Here is a 6,938-nt window from a genome sequence, read left to right as displayed (position 1 = left end):
TACCTTAATTCTCTCTATTAGTTTTCTGTTTATTATTTCATTAGTTTCTTCCCTAATCTCCATTATTTTCTTCATTCTTCTTGCTTTGGATTTAGTTTGATTTCATTTTTTCCAGTGTCTTAGATGGAAGGTATGGTTACTGATTTGAGAACTTTATTGTGTTTTAATATGGACATTTAAAGTTATAAATTTCCCTGAGCACTAGCTATAACCCATAAGTTTTTGTACATTGTATTCTTATTTTCATTCCTCCCAAAAGGATTTTCTAATTTTCTTTGTAATTTTTTTGACTCACTGGTTATTTACAACTATATTTTTAAATTTCCACATATTCATGAATTTCCAAAATTGCTTTTGTTTCCAATATTATTTCATTGCAATTAACAAACATATGTTGCATGATTTTAATATTTTTAATGTATTGATGCTTATTTTAAGGCATAGCATACAGTCTATCCTGGGCAATCTTCCATGTGAACTGAAGAATGTGTATTCTCCTGTTTGAAAGGTAGAATATTCTATAGATACCTTTTAGGTCTAGTTGATTTATAGTATTATTCATGTCCTCTATTTCCTTGTTGATCTTCTGCATAACTGTTCTATCTACTACTGAAAGTGAGGTATTAAAGTCTAAAACTATCATTGGTAAATTTTCTATTTTTCTCTTCAATTCTTTCAGTATTTTCTTCATGTATCTTAGGACTCTCTTGTTAGGTAAAAATATGTATCTTTGTCTGATAGTGCTGCTGTAACAAAATACCACAGAGTGGATTAAACAATACAAATTTATTTTCTCCATTTCTCCATTTAGCTGTTGATGGGCACTTGGGTGGTTTATCCCTTTTGGCTATTGTAAATAAAGCTGCAAGTAACACTGACATACAAATATTTGTTTGGATCCATGCTTTCAGTTCCTTTAGATATATCCCTAGATTGGAACTGCAAAGTTACATGGTAACCCTGTACTTGGCTTTTTGAGGAACCCCCCCAAACTATTTGCCATAAAAACTGCAACATTTTACATTCCCACCAGCAATATATGAGGGTTTCAGTTTCCCCACATCCTCAACATGTTAGTTTGCTAGGGCTACCATGACAAAATGCCACAGACTGGGTGACTTAAACAACAGAAATTAATTTTCTTACAGTTCTGGAGGCTAAAAGTCCAAGACTTAAGTATTGGCAGTTTGGTTTCTCATAAGGCCTCTCTCCTTGCCTTGAAGAAGGTCACCTTCTCACTGTGTCCTCAACATGACCTTTTATCTATGCACAGGCATCCATGGTATCTCTTCCTGTTCTTATAAGGACACCAGTCATATTGGATTAGGGCCCCAACCTTATGACTTCATTTAACCTTAATTACCACTGTAAAGGCTCTATGTCCAAATATAATTACACTGGGGATAAGGGCTTCAACATATGAATTGGGGAGGGGGTCCATTTCAGCCCATAACACTCCATCATCTGGATCCTCAAAATTCATGTCCTTGTCACATGCAAAATACATTCGTCCCCATCCCAACATGCCCAAAAGTCTTAATCCATTCCAGCATCAACTCTTAGTCTGAAGTTTCATCTAAATAATCATCTAAATGAGGTATGGGTGAAACTTGAGGTACGATTCATCCTGATGCAAAATTCTTCTTCATCTGGAGCCCTGTGAACCCAGACAAGTTATCTGCTTTCAAAATGCAATGGTTGGGATGGTTATAGGATAGACACTCCCATTACAAAAGGGAGAACTAGGACAGAAGAAAGAGGTGATGGGTTCCAAGCTAGTCCAAATTCCACTAGCAAAGCAAATTCCACTAGTTTTTTTAATGCTCAAGAATAATCCTCTTTGGATTATTAAGAAGACCTAAATAGACATTTCTCCAAAGAAGACATACAGATGGCCAATAGGCACATGAAAAGATGCTCAGCTTCACCAATTATTAGAGAAATGCAAATCAAAACTACAGAGAGGTATCACTTCACACAAGTCAGAATGGCCATCATTAAAACGTCTATAAATAATAAATGCTGGAGAGGGTGTGCAGAAAAGGGAACCCTTCTACACTGTTGGAGGGAACATAAATTGGTGCAGCCACTATGGAAAACAGTATGCAGGTTCCTTAGATAATTAAAAATAAAGTTGCCATATGATCCAGCAATCCCACCCCTGGGCGCATATCCAGAGAAAATTCTAATTTGAAAAGATACATTCACCCCAATGTTCATAGCAGCACTATTTACAATAGCCAAGACATGGAAGCAACCTAAATGTCCATCGACAGATGAATGGATAAAGAAGATGTGGTATATATATACATATATATAGACAGATAAATTAGGAGTTTATATTTCTTCTTGAGACACTTCATATGTTATGTTTTTCTAGGGATCTTTCCAAGTACATAAGGTATCAAACGTACTGACATAAAATTGTTCATTATACCCTCTTATCTTTTTAAGAACAGGTGCAGTTTTTTATATATATCCTTCTGCTTCCCTAAATACTGTACGTTTGTACCATGCCTGTTACTTTTCTATCCCTTGCTCACTTTTTGACAGTGATTTGTCCATTTTATTTTTCTTCCTAAAAAACTGTTGGCTGTGTTGATCCTCTCTATTCTATGTTTATTTTGTATTTCACTAATCTCTAGTTTTGTTCTTTCCTTACTTGTCACTTCTTTACATTTATTTTTCTATTCTTTTTCTGGAATTCTTGATATATATTCTTGTCACTAACTTCCAGCCTTTTCTTTTCTTTAAATACACACATTTAAGGCTATTATAATTTCCCTCTACTGATTTAGCTGGATCTAAATTTTATGTTACATTTTTTTAAATTTCCAAATATTTCATAAGGTCCATTTTTGTTTCTCCTTTGATTTGGTAATTACTGAAGAGTGTATCTTCATTTTGAGGTATGTGGGGCTTTTGTAGTTACCTGCTGATTTCTAACTTAGTCACTTTGTGGTCAGATACTGTTGCCTGTATGATAACAATCACTTGAAATTCAAAGTTAATCAGTATACTTACCCTCCAAGTGAATAATATAAGAACCTTAGAACACTAAGCCTGATCCATTTTAACAAACCTCCTCTTGACTTATATGTTATCATTATCTAGTATTTAGTTTTATCCTTCTTATTCCTCAAGACATCATCATTATTATTTTAAATATTCTGTGTATGTTTATGTTTACCCATGTACTTGCGATTTTATTTCTTCAGCACACCTTCCTGCTTTTCAAATCTTCCTTCTTGGATCATCTTTTCTGCCTCAAAGATATTTTTGTTGGTTATAGAACTCTAGCTTGCCAGGTGTTTTCAGATCGCTTTGTCTTTGGTATTCTATAGTTTCAACATAATGTCTCTAGGTGTTGATTTATTTCTTTAAATCTTGCTTGGGATTAGTTAGGCTTCTTGAATCCATGGATTGATGTCTTCTAATAGTTTTACAGAAAGTTCAATCATTATAACTTCAAATATTTCCCGTTTCACTCTCAATTTCTTTTGCTTTTGGATCTCTGATAAATGTGTGTTAGATCTTCTCAATCTATCTTACAAGTCTGTTAACCCCTCTTTCATATTTCCCATCTCTTCGGGTTGTGTTCTGTATATTTCCTTCAGTTCTTTATTATAGCTCTCTAAAACTCTAATTGTGTGTAATCATTGTTAAACACATCCATAAAGTTTTCAATTTCAATTCTAATATATTCCATTACAATGGGTTCTGTATGATTTATTTTAATAGCTACTTACACCACCAGTGAAGTCCCTCTACTTACATTTTTAATTCTCTCTTTAATTCATTGAAATAGAGAAAACAAACTTATTTTATACCCTGAGTCTGATAGGTACAAAAATATCTATCAGATCTTATTCTATTTTCTTTTGTTCCTACTGGCTCTCACTCATGGTTACTTCTTCATAAGTTTATTTTTTTCTCATTTTCCTTTGATCTCTATCTATGGCAATTATTTTGAGCTTGGGATAAAGGTGAGTTCACTCAAAAAAGGATTTGAGTTTGGTTCTGTTAGGCACTTGGAGAAACCACCAGTCTGGATTTGCTTTAAACTAAATACTCAGCTTTAGGTTTTCCAGGCTACGCAGGTGGTATTTGGGCTGTAAACCTATGTAAAGACTAGCTTGCTATTTCAAAATCTCAAGAGGAGATTACCTCACATTCCTACCAAGGTTCAAAGCAGGTAGTACAGTTTTCCTTGCAGTCTCCTGGATAACAGATTTATTTCTAGTTAACCCTTAAACTGTAGGTGTGGCTCTTTGGGGACCAAGATTTGTAGAAGGATCTCCTGTTAGATTCTCCATCTTAGGTGGATTATGGGCTTTGTCTCCTATTCCCTGAACTCCACAGGACTGTGAAAAACAAAGTTTGTTAGGCTCAGCATATGCTCTTAAAGTAAAAGTTGGCTTTGGAGAGCTGCTTAGCCCTTTTGGATCTCTGCCTTCATTTGGTAACTGAATAATAATTTCTTCTTTTCTTTTCAGCTTATAGATGTATTCAAAAAGGTTTATAAAGTGTTTTTATTCATTTTGTTTTGTTTTTCATGGGAGAGTCAATATGGGCACCTGGTTTGCCAGTTTACTAGAACCAAAAATGATTGCCTTTTTTTTTTTTTCATGTGATACTGTTCAATTCTGGTGAGAATACAGTGAGAAAGATATTCTCATATATATACTGCTGGATGTGTAGATAGGTATAATCTTTCTGGATAATAAAATATATAAAGGGCTTTATAGATATTCATATATTTGGGCATAATAACTACAAATATAGGTTTTTATCCTAGGGATATGATCAGAAATGCAGAAAAGTGAGTTTTGTTTATGGGGTTAAAGCATGGTACACATCCATATGATATAACATTATATAGCAATTATAACTGTATTTTAGAAAAATATATAGGGATACATGGAAATGCTTACCCTATAATAGTATATAAATTACTAGGATACAAAATTATATACAAAGCATTGTACTATGCACAGAAAAAAGTGTTGAAATGAAGTAATTACTAGACTTTTTTGGTGTCTTTGTTGTACAAATATGAGTGCTTCTAGTTAACATTAAATTTTTTCCTGTATCTTCAAAGTACTTTTTATAATAAACTATTATATTTATAAAAGAAAAATAAAGGTGTTCTTTTTCTTCGTTTTTAAACAGAAATCTTAGACAATAAAATGGTCTTAAATATTGGTACTCCCGGACTTCCCTGGTGGCACACTGGTTAAGAATCCGCCTGCCAATGCAGGGGACATGGGTTCGAGCCCTGGTCCGGGAAGATTCCCACATGCCACGGAGCAACTAAGCCCGTGTGCCACAACTACTGAGCCTGCACTCTAGAGCCTGCGAGCCACAACTACTGAAGCCTGCGCGCCTAGAACCAGTGCTATGCAGTGACAACCTACCACAATGAGAGGCCTGTGCACCGCAATGCAGATTAGCCCCTGCTTGCCGAAACTAGAAAAAGTCTGTGTGCAGCAACGAAGACCCAATGCAGGCAAATAAATAAATAAATACATTAAAAAAAATTGATCCTTTAAAAAAAAATATATTGGTACTCTGAAAAATTGACCTCCCCTAGTGTTTCAATAACACACTTCATTTTGCCAGTGTTTAATGATTAAGAATGTCCTCTATGTAAAAGATAGCACTTTTAATGAATGATTTGAAAAATTATACCTGATTAAAGGTAATTAAGAAACAGCCTGAAAAATAGTCAGTCTGGTGTTTTCAGACATTTTAACAAGCAGAAAGGATTTACTGCAAAGGTGATCCCATTGATTATGCAAAAGTGCAATCATTAAGAGGTCTGGAAAAAACAACTTGACCTAAAAAAACTTCTCTAGCCACCAGTAAACTTGGACCAACTTTGCATGCTTTTAACATTCTCTTTCTCTCTCTTTCCCTCCCTCCCTCTCTCTCCTTTTAACCAAGCTCAAAACCTTGATACAATGATTACCATGACATGGCCTCAAATATCACTAAATCTTGATGGATCTGTCACATGTGGCACAACTTAGATTTGGGAAGTGTTTAAAACTAGAGCATGCAAAGCTTGTAACTGAAAGTAGCAAGAAGTAAATAGGTTCAATTTACAGAGAGAATAGGTTTTACAGTAGGCCACAAGAGCCATGGAGGACATGCCAAAAGGGATAGTTTACAGAATGAAAGGAAAAAATAAATTAGAAATTCAGAAAATAATCAAGGGGTGGCCCAATTAATTCCACATATTTATTGTCCAGGAGAACATTTTTAGTGTCACAACTTTATGCAGGCTGTCTTTCCCCTCATGACACCCTGGCACCAAACATATCCTTTACAAATTTAAGAGCTCCATGAAGGCACAGACTGTTTTGTTCACTGCTTTATCTGGGACTGATAGTCAGTCAGTAAACACTGGTAAAACCTAATGGACTTCATGAGTTCTGACTGGTGGAAGCCTAGGATGCCCATGTTGTACCGATTCTTAAATATCTTGTATATCAGCCCTAGATGTACCTTCGATGCCTAGTACATTGCCTGGAACATATTTGGCATTATATATATATATATATATATATATATATATATATTTATATATATATATATAATTAATACATACATAGTAATATATACATATATATACATAATTGGATGTTGTAGTTAACCATCTGTGGACTACAAGTTCACCATCTGTCCTTTCCTGTATGTTCCCACTGTCATGGCATAATTCCATGCATGACTTTCAGTGGCCTGTATTTTCAACACCCTCATAATTTACTCAGCCATCATCAATGCCAACCTCCATCTGCCTGTTGATAGCTAGTCTATTACCAGAATAATATGTCTAAAATGTTATTTTTGTCATGTCTCTCCCCTGCTAAAAACCAACAAACCGCAAAACACACAAATGCCTCTCTTTCATCCATAAGATAAAATTCAAAAGG

Source organism: Balaenoptera musculus, chromosome X (assembly GCF_009873245.2).
Source record: "Balaenoptera musculus isolate JJ_BM4_2016_0621 chromosome X, mBalMus1.pri.v3, whole genome shotgun sequence".
NCBI classification, from domain to species: domain Eukaryota; kingdom Metazoa; phylum Chordata; class Mammalia; order Artiodactyla; family Balaenopteridae; genus Balaenoptera; species Balaenoptera musculus.
Note: the sequence above shows the minus strand (reverse complement) of the source record.